The sequence below is a fragment of the Zea mays genome, chromosome 10 (genome assembly GCF_902167145.1).
Source record: "Zea mays cultivar B73 chromosome 10, Zm-B73-REFERENCE-NAM-5.0, whole genome shotgun sequence".
NCBI lineage: Eukaryota > Viridiplantae > Streptophyta > Magnoliopsida > Poales > Poaceae > Zea > Zea mays.
Window position 1 is genome coordinate 141398310 of NC_050105.1, and position 19038 is coordinate 141417347.

The following is a 19038-nucleotide window of genomic DNA, read 5'->3' on the forward strand; positions in this document are numbered from 1 at the left end:
ATGCGGGACGAAATCTACGCGATGGCCCATAGATTTGCATAAATTGTTACACACATCAGCATAACTCGTATTATAATTTGTCGTAAGCAGTTAGGTATAATAAGTAAAAAAGGGTCTGATGCGGTCTGCGCACCTAGTCGACGCTTCCAATAGTTATACAGAGTCCAGAGCTCTAAATACTATAACTATACACACACACGAGATACATAGCTTATGCACGAAGAGATAGATCATGTACACTAGCTACCCTAGAGCTTGATTCACGGTCATGTGCGTATATGGATGGGCCATACCATGTATATACATCACTTTTCTACATGCATGCATCATACTACCTTTACTCTTGCTTTTTTCGAGCCCTTTCCGTCCCAGGAGGAAAGCCATGTATTATTGCATGGCTTTGTTCATGACATGATGATAGGCACCGCTGCGCGCATGTACTACTGGCGCTAGGTAGACTAACGGTTTAGATGTTAACGCGTGTATACAGAAGCTAGCTAGCACTTAGAACTGAGAGGTCCCTTAGACATTGCGTTGCATATATAGCTGCAGCTGCAGTGCTGGACCTAACCACTTGAAGATTCTCATGCCTTCTTTTTAGGGCTAGTTAATTTTGATCCATAATCCTTTATGTGGACTGAAGGGGATGGAATTAGTCTATTTATCCCTCAAACCCCACCAATCCTACGGGAAAATTAGTGTGTCCAAACTAGTCCTTAGAGGTCTAGTAGGGACGTCCCTCGGCCATTGTTTTATAACTAGCAATAAATGGTGAGATAAAGAGGAAATGAGGATAGAGCTTTAGTACACGGGTACTATATATATTTAGGATCAAATTAATTAAGATCGCTTGATGCCGGCAGACCTCATCATCGACGCGACGACGGCGGTGACGATAAAGATGAAATTAAGATCGCTTGATGCCGGCAGCAAGCGGCGTGCGGGGCGGTTCGAGCAGTAGCAGAGCTAGAGACACCAAAGACCATGTCATGCCGTGCCTTGCCCCTGCGGCCCTGCAAGGAAGCGACGGGGGGTGCTTTCCCCTGGCCTGATTGTCCGTTCGTTGCCCAGGAGCCAGGAAAGGCACAAATTAACAACGGCACGACACGCCATCTCGTGGGCCTGCTGCCAGGCGGCCAAGCTTGTTCCTGCTCTGCTCTGCGCTTGCGCTTGCGCTGCTGCGTGACCTCCGCATCATCCATCGAGTGCAATGCCCGAACGCTACCCAATAACGGCAGAGTCCAGACATCCAACGATCCGGCGCCTTTTACCTTCGCGTTGCCGTTCGTGCCATGGCAGGCGCGGGCGGAGGAGGACGAGTCCAGAGTCCCATGACTGCATAGGGGAAGACCTTGGGAGGTGACAGATGAGATGAAAATCATGTTGCCCAACAGTGCTGTGGCCTGTGGGTGTGGTCCTTGCTGGGACGTGTCGATGTCGTGCGTGCAGGTGCAGTGCAACAACATCTGTGGACGCACCGCTCTCGCTCTGCCGGCGGCAGAGCCTCTCTGCGCATGCCAGTTCTTCTCCCCTTCAGCCTTCGGCTCCCGCCCCCGCCAGTGGAGGGGTGTCCCACGCTGCTGCCGCCTGCCGCTGATGAGGCCGCGTCGGCTTAAACCTGCTAATGACAAAAAAAAAAAAAAAACCACCCCACGTCTAGCTCATACCCAAATCTAATAACTTTGACATCTATCCCATAACCACACAAAAATATAAGAAAAAAATTAAATCCAACCTACCTAATAACATTATTGACTCCAAACCAATCCATATAAGGCGATGAAGTGTGAGGTCAGATCCGAGTGATTTGCAGCCCTAAATTGCAGGTCTTGTTCGGTGCATAGGATCCATATAGTGGGAGGGAGGGCAAGGTACGTAGGGAGCAAAGCACTAGGAGTCGTTGCTTAAACAAATGCTGCTGCTACCGGAGACTCGCCATCACCACCCACCCCTTCGCTTAAAGAAAGAAAAAAAAGGAGCTGTCAGCAGGCTCATGCTCGGATAGCACGTTCTCATGCACTTTGTTTATTAGTCTCACACTCTCACGGCTCGGGAGGAGCCTATTATATTTAACAACAACAACAACAAAAATAGTGTATACGACGTCAGCAGACAGGGAGGGTAACTCAAACCCCATCCATCACTCATTCAACAACATGGAGGCTTAAGCGTTTTTTTTTTCTTTCTTCTTTCAAATCCTAGATTTGTTTGCAAGGTTGAGCAGAAAACAAACAGCCAGCAGCTTCTGCTGAACCGATACTAGACTTGAGGGACAGGGTCGCAGGCAGGCAGGCAGGCCATGTGGTCGAGGGAGGGAGGGTCCAAAGCCACGGAAATAATCAAATCGCGGCTGTACTGTAACTGTAACCTGCGGGTGCGCAAGTATTTATGGGCGAAGGGACAGCGCATAGCTTGGACCACAACCACACGCCCAGTGCGCAGTGCCAGTGCGGGGCTGCGGCCTGTGGCTGCCCGCCCGCCCGCTCGCTCGATCGCGGGTGTTTCCGGTTGCGGAGATCGTGCCGTGCGGACCCAACAAAGGGATTTGACAATTAGCATTTGACTGTTGCTCACCAGTAATGCCCATGTTTTTATCTAATCATGCAGTTAAGGACACGTACAACCTCACATCACTGCACGGTACTCTACTGTACACACAAGATAAACATACTATCTCCGGTGTCCTATTATTTTCCCTTTTCGATAAGATTCGAGCCAAACTAATAAAATTTTGACTATAAATAACTATTTTGTTATTTAGTTTTCGAAACCTATTATTTATATGCACCGTCTTAAAAAAAAGTACTTTTATAAAAGACAGTCGAAGACAACCGTTTTACCTACCTTGAGTGGTGATATGGGCAATAAGGCAGACACATTTACATGTCTCGGTACAAGCAGTGTGTGATAACCAGAATAACCGGGTGCAAAAGAAAAATTTGTTGTGTTTGGCAAGCGGATAGCAGCGTTCAGCTTTGATCATTGGATCAGTAATAGGGGCGACAATGTGGAATGCTGTGAAGTTCGATTGCTCTCTCTCTCTCTCTTTTTCAGGATAGATTTACCAGTTCGAACAACAACAGTTCAAGAGTTATTGGGCGTGTTCGGCTGGCTACAAGCCGACACTGTTGCAGCTGTTTGGATTGCTGCAGCTGCAATCCATAGAGAGAAAAATACTGTAGAAGCCGCAGCCGCAGCCGGATTGCAGCCGCAGCAAGCCGCAGCGAACAAGCTAATTTCCCCCCCCACCCATGTTATATCACACAAAGAAGGGTTTTGCGTTTTTTTAAACATCTACAACTACTATGCTGGTCGGGAGAATCCATAAAGCAGACTACGACACTTTTTCTTCCCAAACACTAAATGAACTAAAAATGGAAGTCGAGAGTCATTATACATAGAGACACAGTGTGCCCTCAAAACCATGCAGTTTTTGGCTGCTTGACCAATGTCCTCAAGTGCCGCTTGCATAAAACATATCCTTGTCCCCTTAATGATTGGGGGTCGTCTGAAACTGAGATGTGGAGCGGGGACATTTATGAGGGTCACGAATCAGGTAAGACACGATCGTTAGGGGTTTGTGTCCTTATCCATGAAAGTAGCCTAGAGGAGGGTGGTGAATAGGCTACACCTGAAATTTCTCACTAAAAACTTGAATTCAAGTCAAATAAACAGTTGCAAAGATGTAAGAACTTAATTTGTACTAACTATTAAGGGGGCAGTGTAGACTGCCCCCGCTCCCTACCCGCACGCGCAACTACCTCCCGCACCGCACGCCCAGCCATCCTCCGCACGCCCGCGCGCCACAGCCGCCGCGAAACCCCCGCGCCTCGAGATCTCGCATCCGTCGATTCCGCCGCCACCACCTCCTCCTCTCCCCCTCACTGCGCGTCCGCATCCGTCGATTCCGCCACCTCCTCCTCCTCCTCGCTCCATCTATGGAAGGCCACCACGCAACAGCGCATCTCCGCTCTGCTCACCCCGATTCCCCCCATGGCCATGGCGACGATGGAGGCCACCACGCTGACGGCGCTGCTCAAGGAGGCGGCGGCCGCCTTCCCGACCCGCCGCGTAGTTGCCGTACCGGGCAGGCTGGAGCTCATGCACGCCGCCCTCGACGCTCTCATCGACGCGGCGGCCGCACAACTCGCCGCCGACGCCGGATTTCTCCTAGGCCACGTCGTCGCGCTCTCCTTCCCCAACACCATCGAGTTTCGTCTCCTTTCGAATTCGATCGGTCATGTTCCTGCCTGCGCGACGTAGAGCCCCAGAGTAGCAAGAGTCGGGACCTGACGCGCGTGCGAATGCGGTCTGTATGTACACAGCTAGTGGTCATGTTCGTGGCGGTGATCCGCGCGCACGGTGTGGCGGCGCCGCTCAACCCGGCTACACGCAGGAGGAGTTCGAGTTCTACCTCTCCGACTTGGAGCCGCGCCTCCTCGTCACCAACGCGGAGGGCAACGTGGCGGCGCAGGCGGCCGCCGCCAAGCTCAGGCTCGCCCACGCCGCCACCAGCCTCCACGACGCGGTCGACCCTATCCACCTCGCCGGCCTCCCGGTCCCGGCTCTGGAGAACGGGTCTCACGTCGGTGGCGCGGCGGGCTCTCTCTCCCCCGGCGCTATCGCGCTCGCCTGCTCCCTCTACGCCACATCTGCTGCGAGACCCTCAGCGCGCTCCTTGACCCCAGTGACATCGCCTTCCTCACCAATCGCGCCACCGCCTACCTCCACATGGGCAAGGTCTCTCCCGGTTCATGTTCCCACTCTCCGTTCCCACATGAGGCGACGAACCATGGTGCTCTCCAACTATCCACAACGCTCTCCTTCAATCTGTGGCCCCACTGCCATCAACAACGACGCCGCTCCACTGCACCCACGGACACCGGGAAAGACGATCAACTCGGAACCTCCTCAAGACTTCGTCCCTCTACGCCACGCGTGGGGTCCCCCACTGTCACACTAACCCTCACCTTCGACCTCAAGGACTCACCGATTTTCTAGCGGGTTTATGCAGGATTTGTCTCCCTCTTGTACTCCGATTTTTCTTTTAATGTGATTTTATGACTTATTTGGTGGATTTTAATTCTTATATTTTGGCTGCGATTTGGGACGAATTTCTTGAAGGATTTTGGTGATAGAACATGTGAGGAGACTTCTTAATCTTTAGTTGATTTAATCCCCTCAAGCGCCTTCGTTTTTGGTTTCCCCAAAAATTCCCATTTCAAATGGTTCATGAATCTCTTTTAAAAAATAGTTTGTTTATGGTTTTTGTGAGTACGCGGTGAGGGCCTTATGCCTGTCAGATTTGATTCGTTTAGATTTAACATTTTTCAGGAAAATCTGAAGTACAGTATGTTATGTATCAACTTTTTAGATGACAACAACTAGCCTGCTCTCCTTAAAATTTACAGTCCATTTACCTATGCCTTTCAGTGTCCATGGGGCTGTTGTTGTGAAGCCTTGCAATTCATTTGTTGGTTCAGTAGAGTCTGCAACATGATCATTTAATTATATACCTTCACTTCTCTAAAACGTCAAATATTCTTCATATGATATTTTCCTATCCGAGGGAGGCTCTGAAAGCCTATATTCAGACCATCAAGGAAGCGAAGAACAGAATACTTTCCTCCACAAGCTACCACAGGTGCAGAGCCAAGCAGTGGGCATGCTACAATCTGCTGAAGGAGCACAGGGACATTCAGGTTCTCTACCATGATGATGGAGTGAAAGACAACCCCTCTATAAATGGCAGCAAAGAGCAACAGGGAAGAAGGCCAGCACTGGATTGCAAACGGGCTTGGTTCGCTATGAAGGATACTGGAAGGTAAATTGTTTGCTAGGCAAAAACCTTCCTATAGATCTCCCGGGTCACTCTTACCATTTCCATTGATCCATTGATCAGCATTAAGCATGCACTAATAACGGTTCATCGTTGTAGAAACCGAGGAGTAGATCAAATGGCTAAATGGAGAGGCAGAAAAACGCATATTGAATTTTGATCCTGTAGATGAACCCATTAGACAGCTTGGTTTTGCGTGGGTATGCTGCTTATCTCTCTTTCTATAATATGTGAATGTGATAAGGCATTTAACACAATCAGTAAACATTGTGGTTTCAGTTTCATTGAATTTCAGAAAGCTAGAGAGTGAATTTTATTTGTTTTTCATCATGTAGACCTTATTAATTCCCCCGTTCTTTCCCTTGGCTAAAAAATCGAGTTTGCAATGCAGTTCAATAGAGTATACCCAGTTCTCTCTCTATGTTTATCCTAAATTTAGAAAGCGATACTATTGGGGGGCACTTCCATTCAAAATCGATGGCTGTCTTTTTGACCCATTATTATAGAGGAATCTAAAATCTCTTATTTAATTCACCTGACCATCAATCTTTCTGTAGCTTAATTATCGATTCTTCTATATTATTATATCCTCGACGACATTGCTCTGCATGTATGTATTATCCTTCTATTGGGTGTATGTGATCAAGATTAGAGCAGCCGAGCAATTGCCAATTTGGAAGGCTATGTTGAAGACACCAGCATCAATTATTTTGATTATCTATTGTTTTCTGTGTATGGTTTGTGGGTGGTTTATTTGTCTTCCATTTATTTGTACTAAACGGGTTCCATGCTTTTGGATCCTATGCCTATAACTTCACATCATCAATGAACAATGTGTAGAATACTTCTATTTAATCGGGACTAGCATCTAGATAAGTAACAGCTGGACCGTTGTTGCCTGTATAACTTCCGGAATCTTGATGTGGACCGTTGTCGAATTCTCACCATGGCGCAACTAATGTTCAGGTTTGCCGGCTCCAGAACAAGGCTCGCAATGCCCAATGTATTTCATTCTATATTGTCTATCCTTTGTGTAGGTTTTATTTACTTGTTAGTCTATTATTCTCTATACCTGCAATGTAGCACATACTATTAGCATGACCCTCCACTCATTTGTTCACATTCTGAATTTTATATATTTTTATAGTTCCTGAATTTGATTGCTCATAAATACCTTGTCTGAAATCTGTTACTTTTTTATGCATTACACTTATAGTGAAAATATCAACTGCCACTTGGGACATGCCTGATAAATAACTGAAGTTGACCTCATGTTCTGTGCAATATTGTTTTCTTCACCTGGTATAAGCTCTATGGACACCCATGGAACTGAACTTTGTTGGAGTCCAACTTGGCCACATCATATATTTAATTATTATTGACTATCTGATGCTCTTTTAGGGCAACCTTTGGAAAATAGATCACACTGTATTATTTTGAATCACATCAATTTAGTTTCATTTGTCGATTGGGATAGAAGCCTTTTTCTGCTGCAAAGAACATGCATAATTCACATGTTTTGCTTTACTCAAATCATAATCTAATAATTATTTTAAAGCTTCACATTTATGAGTTGATGCGATTGTTGACAAATTAACCTCATTCGTCATTACAATGAGTAGGACCATTTGATGATTCTTCGCTTTCATTTTCATTCCTTCTATTTGTTTTATAAGGCATGCAGGAGCACTTCACATTCATTAAGGCAGGAGCGCTGCCCATTGAAAGTCGCCTAGAGGGGGGGTGAATAGGGCGAAACTGAAATTTACAAATATTAACACAACTACAAGCCGGGTTAGCGTTAGGAATAATAACGAGTCCGAGAAAGAGGGTGCAAAAACAAATCGCAAGCGAATGAAGAGTGTGACACGCGGATTTGTTTTACCGATGTTCGGTTCTTGCAAACCTACTCCCCGTTGAGGTGGTCACAAAGACCGGGTCTCTTTCAACCCTTTCCCTCTCTCAAACGGTTCCTCGGACCGAGTGAGCTTCTTTTCTCAAATCAAACCGGGAACAAAACTTCCCCGCAAGGACCACCACACAATTGGTGTCTCTTGCCTCGTTTACAATGGAGTTTTGATCACAAGAACAAGTGAGAAAGAAAGAAGCAATCCAAGCGCAAGAGCTCAAAAGAACACGACAAATCTCTCTCGCTAATCACTAAAGTCTTGTGTGGAATTGGAGAGGATTTGATCACTTGGGTGTGTCTTGTATTGAATGCCTAGCTCTTGTAAGTGGTTGAGAAGTGGAAAACTTGGATGCAATGAATGGTGGGTGGTTGGGGGTATTTATAGACCCAACCACCAAACTAGCTGTTTGGTGGAGGCTATCTGTCGCATGGTGCACCGGACAGTCCGGTGCACACCGGACAGTGTCTGGTGCGCCAGCCACGTCACCAGGCCATTGGGTTCCGACCGTTGGAGCTCTAACTGCTGGGCCCGCCTGGATGTCCGGTGGCGCACCGGACATGCACTGTAGAGTGTCTGGTGCGCCACTTCGCGCGTGCCTGACTTCTGCGCGCTCTGGCGCGCATTTAATGCCTCTGCAGGTGACCGTTGGCGTGAAGTAGCCGTTGCTCCGCTGGCTCACCGGACAGTGTCCGGTGCACACCGGACATGTCCGGTGAATTATAGCGGAGCGAATTCCCGAAGCTGGCGAGTTCCTGAGACGCTCTTCCTTGGAGCACCAGACACTGTCCGGTGTACACCGGACAGTCCGGTAAATTATAGCGGAGCGCCTCTGGATTTTTCCGAAGGTGAGGAGTTCAGCGTGAAGTCCCCTGGTGCACCGGACACTGTCCGGTGGTGCACCGGACACTATCCGGTGCGCCAGACCAGGGCACACTTCGGTTGTCCCTTTGCTCTTTTGTTGAACCCAATTCTTGGTCTTTTTATTGGCTAAGTGTGAACATTTGACACCTGTATAACTTATAGACTAGAGCAAACTAGTTAGTCAAATTATTTGTGTTGGGCAATTCAACCACCAAAATTAATTAGAAAATAGGTATAAGCCTAATTCCCTTTCAATCTCCCCCTTTTTGGTGATTGATGCCAACACAAACCAAAGCAAGTATAGAAATGCATAATTGAACTAGTTTGCATAGTGTAAGTGCAAAGGTTGCTTGGAATTGAGCCAATATAAATACTTATAAGATGCACATGGATTGTTTCTTCATTTCTAACATTTTGGACCACGCTTGCACCACTTGTTTTGTTTTTGCAAATTCTTTTGTAAATCTTTTTCAAAGTTCTTTTGCAAATAGTCAAAGGTAAATGAATAGGATTTTGCGAAGCATTTTCAAGATTTGAAATTTTCTCCCCCTGTTTCAAATGCTTTTCTTTTGACTAAAACAAAACTCCCCCTAGATGAAATCCTCCTCTTAGTGTTCAAGAGGGTTTTAAGTTATCAGTTTTGAAAATTCTAGTTTCTTCCCCTTTGGAACATAATAAGATACCAATTTGAAATTTCCAATTGAAAATTATTTTAAAATTAGGTGGTGGTGCGGTCCTTTTGCTTTGGGCTAATACTCTCTCCCCCTTTGGCATGAATCGCCAAAAATGGAGTCATTAGAGCCCTTAGAATTACTTTCTCCCCCTTTGGTCATAAATAAATGAGTGAAGATTATACCAAAGACGGAGTCCGTCTCCCCCAAAGATGGAGAGTTGCCTGGAGCGACGACGAAGGATGAGTTACGGAGTGGAAGCCTTTGTCTTCGCAGAAGACTCCAATTCCCTTTCAATATACCTATGACTTGGTTTATAATAAACTTGAAAACACATTAGTCATAGCATATGAGAGAGACATGATCAAAGGTATATGAATGAGCTATATGTGCAATTTAACAAAAGAAGTTCCTAGAATCAAGAATATTTAGCTCATGCCTAAGTTTGTTAAAAGTTTGTTCATCTAGTGGCTTGGTAAAGATATCGGCTAATTGATCTTTAGTGTTAATATATGAAATCTCAATATCTCCCTTTTGTTGGTGATCCCTTAGAAAATGATACTGAATGGCTATGTGTTTAGTGCGGCTATGCTCAACGGGATTATCCGCCATGCGGATTGCACTCTCATTATCACATAGAAGAGGAACTTTGGTTAGTTTGTAACCATAGTCCCTAAGGGTTTGCCTCATCCAAAGTAGTTGCGCGCAACAATGGCCCGCGGCAATGTACTCGGCCTCGGCGGTAGAAAGAGCCACCGAATTTTGCTTCTTTGAAGCCCAAGACACCAAAGATCTTCCCAAGAACTGGCAAGTCCCCGATGTGCTCTTTCTATTGATTTTACACCCCGCCCAATCGGCATCCGAATAACCAATTAAATCAAATGTGGATCCCCTAGGATACCAAAGCCCAAACTTAGGAGTATAAACCAAATATCTCAAGATTCGTTTTACGGCCGTGAGGTGAGCTTCCTTAGGGTCGGCTTGGAATCTTGCACACATGCATACAGAGAGCATTATATCCGGTCGAGATGCACATAAATATAGTAAAGAACCTATCATCGACCGGTATACCTTTTGATCGACGGATTTACCTCCCTCGTCGAGGTCGAGATGCCCATTGGTTCCCATGGGTGTCTTGATGGGCTTGGCATCCTTCATCCCAAACTTGTTTAGAATGTCTTGATTGTACTTCGTTTGGCTTAGGAAGGTGCCCTCTTGGAGTTGTTTTACTTGAAATCCTAAGAAATATTTCAACTCCCCCATCATAGACATCTCAAATTTCTGTGTCATGATCCTACTAAATTCTTCACATGTAGACTCGTTAGTAGACCCAAATATAATGCCATCAACATAAATTTGGCATACAAACAAGTCATTTTCAAGAGTTTTAGTGAAGAGTGTGGGATCGGCTTTTCCAACTTTGAATCCATTAGTGATAAGAAAATCTCTAAGGCATTCATACCATTCTCTTGGGGCTTGCTTGAGCCCATAAAGCGCCTTAGAGAGTTTGTATACATGGTTAGGGTACTCACTATCTTCAAAGCCGGGAGGTTGCTCAACATAGACCTCTTCCTTGATTGGTCCATTTAGAAAGGCACTCTTCACGTCCATTTGATAAAGCTTGAAGCCATGGTAAGTAGCATAGGCCAATAATATACAAATTGACTCAAGCCTAGCTACGGGTGCATAGGTTTCACCGAAATCCAAACCTTCGACTTGGGAGTATCCTTTGGCCACAAGTCAGGCTTTGTTCCTTATCACCACACCATGCTCATCTTGCTTGTTGCGGAAAACCCATTTGGTTCCTACAATATTTTGATTAGGACGTGGAACTAAATGTCATACCTTATTCCTAGTGAAGTTGTTGAGCTCCTCTTGCATCGCTACCACCCAATCCGAATCTTGAAGTGCTTCCTCTACCCTGTGTGGCTCAATAGAGGATACAAAAGAGTAATGCTCACAAAAATGTGCAACACGAGATCTAGTAGTTACCCCCTTATGAATGTCGCCGAGGATGGTGTCGACGAGGTGATCTCGTTGGATTGCTTGGTGGACTCTTGGGTGTGGCGGCCTTGGTTCTTCATCCTCCTTGTCTTGATCATTTGCATCTCCCCCTTGATTATTGCTGTCATCTTGAGGTGGCTCATTTGCTTGATCTTCTCCTTCATCAACTTGAGCCTCATCCTCATTTTGAGTTGGTGGAGATGTTTGCGTGGAGGAGGATGGTTGATCTTGTGTATTTGGAGACTCTTCGGATTCCTTAGGACACACATCCCCAATGGACATGTTCCTTAGCGCGATGCACGGAGCCTCTTCATCACCTATCTCATCAAGATCAACTTGCTCTACTTGAGAGCCGTTAGTTTCATCAAACACAACGTCACAAGAAACTTCAACAAGTCCTGAGGACTTGTTAAAGACTCTATATGCCCTTGTGTTTGAGTCATATCCTAGTAAAAAGCCTTCTACAGTTTTAGGAGCAAATTTGGATTTTCTACCTCTTTTAACAAGAATAAAGCATTTGCTACCAAAAACTCTAATATATGAAATATTGGGCTTTTTACCGGTTAGGAGTTCGTATGATGTCTTCTTGAGGATTCGATGTAGATATAACCGGTTGATGGCGTAGCAAGCGGTGTTAACCGCCTCGGCCCAAAACCGATCCGGCGTCTCGTACTCATCAAGCATGGTTCTTGCCATGTCCAATAGGGTTCGATTCTTCTTCTCCACCACACCATTTTGTTGTGGGGTGTAGGGAGATGAGAACTCATGCTTGATCCCCTCCTCCTCAAGGAAGCCTTCAATTTGAGAGTTCTTGAACTCCGTCCCGTTGTCGCTTCTAATTTTCTTGATCCTCAAGCCGAACTCATTTTGAGCCCGTCTCAAGAATCCCTTTAAGGTCTCTTGGGTTTGTGATTTTTCCTGCAAAAAGAATACCCAAGTGAAGCGAGAATAATCATCCACAATAACTAGACAGTACTTACTCCCGCCGATGCTTATGTAAGCGATCGGGGCGAATAAATCCATGTGTAGGAGCTCCAGTGGCCTGTCAGTCGTCATGATGTTCTTGTGTGGATGATGAACACCAACTTGCTTCCCTACTTGGCATGCGCTACAAACTCTGTCTTTCTCAAAATGAACATTTGTTAGTCCTAAAATGTGTTCACCTTTTAGAAGCTTGTGAAGATTCTTCATTCCAACATGGGCTAGTCGGCGGTGCGAGAGCCAACCCATGTTGGTCTTAGCAATTAAGCAAGTGTCGAGTTCAGCTCTATCAAAATCTACCAAGTATAGCTGACCCTCTAACACTCCCTTAAATGATATTGAATCATCACTTCTTCTAAAGACAGTGACACCTACATCAGTAAATAGACAGTTGTAGCCCATTTGACATAGTTGGGATACGGAAAGCAAATTGTAATCTAATGAATCAACAAGAAAAACATTGGAAATGGAATGGTCAGGAGATATAGCTATTTTACCCAAACCTTTGACCAAACCTTGGTTTCCATCCCCGAATGTGATAGCTCGTTGGGGATCTTGGTTTTTTCGTAGGAGGAGAACATCTTCTTCTCCCCCGTCATGTGGTTTGTGCACCCGCTATCGATGATCCAACTTGAGCCCCCGGATGCATAAACCTACAAAACAAGTTTAGTTCTTGACTTTAGGTACCCGAACGGTTTTGGGTCCTTTGGCATTAGACACAAGAACTTTGGGTACCCAAACACAAGTCTTGGAGCCCTTGTGTTTGCCCCCAACAAACTTGGCAACTACCTTGCCGGATTTGTTAGTAAGCACATAAGATGCATCAAAAGTTTTAAATGAAATGCTATGATCATTTGATGCACTAGGAGTTTTCTTTTTAGGCAACTTAGCACGGGTTGGTTGCCTAGAGCTAGATGTCTCACCCTTATACATAAAAGCATGGTTAGGGCCAGAGTGAGACTTCCTAGAATGAATTCTCCTAATTTTGCTCTCAGGATAGCCGATAGGGTACAAAATGTAGCCCTCGTTATCCTGAGGCATGGGAGCCTTGCCCTTAACAAAGTTAGACAATTTCTTAGGAGGGGCACTAAGTTTGACATTGTCTCCCCTTTGGAAGCCAATGCCATCCTTGATGCCAGGGCGTCTCCCACTATAGAGCATACTTCTAGCAAATTTAAACTTTTCATTCTCTAAGTTATGCTCGACAATTTTAGCATTTAATTTTGCTATATGATCATTTTGTTGTTTAATTAAAGTCATATGATCATGAATAGCATCAATATCAACATCTCTACATCTAGTACAAATAGACACATGCTCAACGGTAGATGTAGAGGGTTTGCAAGATTTTAATTCTACAACCTTAGCATGTAATATATCATTTTCACTTCTAAGGTTAGAAATAGCAATATTGCAAACATCAAAATCTTTAGCCTTAGCAAGCAATTTTTCATTTTCAATTCTAAGGCTAGCAAGAGAATCACTCAATTCTTTAATCTTAGCATGTAAATCAACATTATCATCTCTAAGATTGGGAGTTGAAACATTAGAATCAACCTTAGCCAACAAATTAGCATTCTGATTTCTAAGGTTGTCAATACTCTCATGGCATGTGCTTAGCTCACTAGATAGTTTTTCACATTTTTCTACTTCTAGAGCGTATGCATTTTTAACCTTAACATGCTTCTTATTTTCTTTAATAAGGAAGTCCTCTTGAGAGTCCAAGAGATCATCCTTCTCATGAATAACACTAATCAATTCATTTAACTTTTCTTTTTGTTGCACGTTTAGGTTGGCAAAAAGAATGCGCAAGTTATCCTATTGCTAGCATCATCCTCATCACTAGAGGTTTCATATTTAGTGGAGGATCTTGATTTTACCTTCTTCTTTTTGCCGTCCTTGGCCATGAGGCACTTGTGGCCGACGTTGGGAAAGAGAAGTCCTTTGGTGACGGCGATGTTGGCGGCGTCCTCGTCGGAGGAGGAGTCGGTGGAGCTCTCGTCAGAGTCCCACTCGCGGCACACATGGGCATCGCCGCCCTTCTTCTTGTGATATCTCTTCTTCTCCTTTCTTCTCCCCTTCTTGTCGTCGCCCCTGTCACTGTCACTAGAAATAGGACATTTGGCAATAAAGTGACCGGGCTTACCACATTTGTAGCAAACCTTCTTAGAGCGGGGCTTGTAATCCTTCCCCCTCCTTTGCTTGAGGATTTGGCGGAAACTCTTGATGATGAGCGTCATTTCCTCGTTGTCGAGCTTGGAAGCGTCGATGGGTTGTCTACTTGATGTAGACTCCTCCTTCTTCTCCTCCATCGCCTTGAATGCGACCGGTTGTGCTTCGGGCGTGGAGGAGGTGCCTTGCTCGATGATTTTCTTTGAGCCTTTAATCATTAGCTCAAAGCTCACAAATTTTTCTATAACTTCCTCGGGAGACATTAGCTTATATCTAGGATCATCTCGAATTAATTGAACTTGTGTAGGATTAAGAAATACGAGGGATCTAAGAATGACCTTGACCATCTCATGATCATCCCATTTTTCGCTCCCGAGGTTGCGCACTTGGTTCACCAAGGTCTTCAAGCGGTTGTACATAGCTTGTGGATCCTCCCCTTGGTGAAGCATGAAGCGACCGAGCTCCCCCTCGATCGTCTCCCGCTTGGTGATCTTTGTCACCTCGTCTCCTTCGTGCGCGGTCTTGAGTACGTCCCAAATTTCCTTCGCACTTTTTAACCCTTGCACCTTATTATACTCCTCTCGACTTAGAGAGGCGAGGAGTATAGTAGTGGTTTGGGAGTTAAAGTGGTGAATTTGGGCCACCTCGTCCGAGTCATAGTCTTCATCCCCTACGGATGGTACCTGTACACCAAACTCAACAACATTCCATATGCTTGTGTGGAGTGAGGTTAGATGATGCCTCATTTTGTCACTCCACATATTATAATCTTCACCGTCAAAAACCGGTGGTTTGCCTAATGGAACGGAGAGCAAAGGAGTACGTTTTGAAACATGGGGATAGCGTAGAGGAATCTTACTATACTTCTTGCGCTCTTGGCGCTTAGAAGTAACGGACGGCGCATCGGAGTCGGAGGTCTATGGTGATGAAGAGTCGGTCTCGTAGTAGACCACTTTCCTCATCCTCTTGTGTTTGTCGCCTCTCCGATGCGACTTGTGGGAAGAGGATTTCTTCTCCTTCCCCTTCCCTTTGTTGGAGGAGTTCTTCTTCTCCTTCCTCTTGTTGCGGGACTCTTCCGATGAAGTCGACCCGTGGCTTGTAGTGGGCTTATCGCCGGTCTCCATCTCCTTCTTGGCGTGATCTCCCGACATCACTTCAAGCGGTTAGGCTCTAATGAAGCACCGGGTTCTGATACCAATTGAAAGTCGCCTAGAGGGGGGTGAATAGGGCGAAACTGAAATTTACAAATATTAACACAACTACAAGCTGGGTTAGCGTTAGGAATAATAACGAGTCCGAGAAAGAGGGTGCAAAAACAAATCGCAAGCGAATGAAGAGTGTGACACGCGGATTTGTTTTACCGAGGTTCGGTTCTTGCAAACCTACTCTCCGTTGAGGTGGTCACAAAGACCGAGTCTCTTTCAACCCTTTCCCTCTTTCAAATGGTCCCTCGGACCGAGTGAGCTTCTTTTCTCAAATCAAACCGGGAACAAAACTTCCCCGCAAGGACCACCACACAATTGGTGTCTCTTGCCTCGTTTACAATGGAGTTTTGATCACAAGAACAAGTGAGAAAGAAAGAAGCAATCCAAGCGCAAGAGCTCAAAAGAACACGACAAATCTCTCTCGCTAATCACTAAAGCCTTGTGTGGAATTGGAGAGGATTTGATCACTTGGGTGTGTCTTGTATTGAATGCCTAGCTCTTGTAAGTGGTTGAGAAGTGGAAAACTTGGATGCAATGAATGGTGGGTGGTTGGGGGTATTTATAGCCCCAACCACCAAACTAGCCGTTTCGTGGAGGCTGTTTGTCGCATGGTGCACCGGACAGTGTCCGGTGCGCCAGCCACGTCACCAGGCCGTTGGGTTCCGACCGTTGGAGCTCTGACTGCTGGGCCCGCCTGGATGTCCGGTGGCGCACCGGACATGCACTGTAGAGTGTCCGGTGCGCCACTTCGCGCGTGCCTGACTTCTGCGCGCTCTGGCGCACATTTAATGCCTCTGCAGGTGACCATTGGCGCGAAGTAGCCGTTGCTCCGCTGGCTCACCGGACAGTGTCCGGTGCACACCGGACATGTCCGGTGAATTATAGCGGAGCGAATTCCCGAAGCTGGCGAGTTCCTGAGACGCTCTTCCTTGGAGCACCGGACAGTCCGGTGAATTATAGCGGAGTGCCTCTGGATTTTCCCGAAGGTGAGGAGTTCAGCGTGAAGTCCCCTGGTGCACCGGACACTGTCCGGTGGCACACCGGACAGTCCGGTGCGCCAGACCAGGGCACACTTCGGTTGTCCCTTTGCTCTTTTGTTGAACCCAATTCTTGGTCTTTTTATTGGCTAAGTGTGAACCTTTGGCACCTGTATAACTTATAGACTAGAGCAAACTAGTTAGTCCAATTATTTGTGTTGGGCAATTCAACCACCAAAATTAATTAGAAAATAGGTGTAAGCCTAATTCCCTTTCACCCATTCATTAAGGTAGGAGTGCACTAAGTTCAGTACAAGCAAACACCTCTTTTGGTGATCACCCCGCTCCGTATTGCCAAACGCCCAGATCCTTTGATTTTCTCTTTTATTTGTTCTTTTTTGGATTCCTATTTGCTTGTTGCATGTTGTGCTTATGCTTGGTACCACATTGATGGTTTGTGCTCATTTGATTTTGTAGAGTTTGATGACTTGAAAGATTCTGCATTGTGGGACTAGCAAAAATGACCTGCTCAACTTCACAATAGCTGGTAGGCTCCTTGCGCAGAGTGCGGCACTCCAGGGGTTATATAATGCAGGGCACATCTCTAACAGGTTAACTGAATTTTTTGAATAAATCTTGGATTCTTGGTACTTGAATTGTGTGATGGTAAGTTCACTAATTTGAAACTATCATTGTTGGACTTGATAATTCACTCTACCTACTTTAATTTGAGGTCTAAATATTTTTATTCTCTGCTGTTTATTTCTTAATCATTAAAGATAGAGAACTAATTTTGATCACCTATTGGAATAACTTCTTCGAAAAACAGAACTAATTTTGGCCGACATCATGATCACTTATTGGAATAACTTCTTTACTTATGGCATTGCCTTTTTTGATGTACAATAATGCCAACCAACTGTATATTTGATGATCAGTAGCATGTGAGCAATCCTTAATAAAAAGGAAGCTGCAATGATAACTTATGTTCCTAATATGACACGTTGTGTTTTCTAACTTATCACACTGTTGTAATGTGCTGGACTCGATTGTGAATTGGTTGTTTCATTTTAGTGGTTGGTTTATTAAATTTGTTTGACTCATGCTTCCAGCAGATATGAACTGATGGAGAGACTTCTTCAGGTTTTCATATATCATGATGGAGAACAAACCTATTTTCCATTCCCCAGAGTTGAAAGGTTCTATGTGTCTGAGGGATCGTTTATGAAATTGATGGAGACAAATCAGAATTTTGTTGTGAGAGATCCAAATAGAGCACATTTATTCTATCTTCCATATAGCTCTCGTCAACTGGAGCATAACCTTTATGTTTCTGGCTCAAATACAGTTGAGCCACTGTCTACGTTAAAAACTACATTGACATTATCTCGGCCAAGTACCCATATTGGATTTGGACAAAAGGAGCTAATCATTTCTTCGTTGCTTGCCATGACTGGGTATATTTCTTCCTTGAATGACCATCATGTAAATTATGGATTTTTAATCAATACCTTTTTTACTGGTTTTTATCATCTTTTTTAGAAAATGTTTGATCAACTATCAAGGAGAAACATAGATTTAATTTGAAAAATAATTTATGTACTTGACATTATATCTTCTTTCAGTGGACTTACACCACAAAATTGCATGATGAATTGAATTGCACGATGAATTGCGGAAGAACACTATTAAAGCTCTCTGCAATGCAGATCTCTCTGTTTGAATTTTTATCCGTGGAAAAGATGTTTCCCTTCCGGAAACATTTCTTAGATCACCAAGAAGACCTCTAAGAGATATTGGAGGAAGACAATTGCACAGAGGACTATCCTAATCTTCTTTGCAGGGCAGATGCGTGGTCGAGTTTGACCTGTACTTCTCAAGTATTGGGGAGACAAGGATGCTGATATGAGAATGTATAAGTAGGCTGCCACACTGTACTATATTATATAATACCATAAAGCGTGCCAAAGAAAGATGATAGTTACTATAAATAATTGATGAGTGGTTGTGTGCATATGTCGTCTCATATCTGAAGGTGATCAAATTGTTAGTGCTCGTGCATGTGCTGATTGAAACTGAAACAACTGTTGGCAGTGATGATATGATGTTAAGATTTACCTAGAGATAGCTTGTTAAGATTTGCTCTTCATATAAGAATATCTCATGTAATTTGCTCTTCTCTATAATCTGTCCCTATTTTACTCTCTCTTTCATGCTTCTCCTCTTGATATACCATTGAACATAAAGACAAACAACCTTAAGAACACTAATATTTTGTTGAATACTTTATATACTATTGACCTGTTGCAACGCACGTGCATCTAACTAGTAACACAACAACACAACAAGACCTTGAGAACCTACGAAATCTGGTTGCATCTCAACTGATCCTCTAGATCTCTGTTACTCTTAGTATCG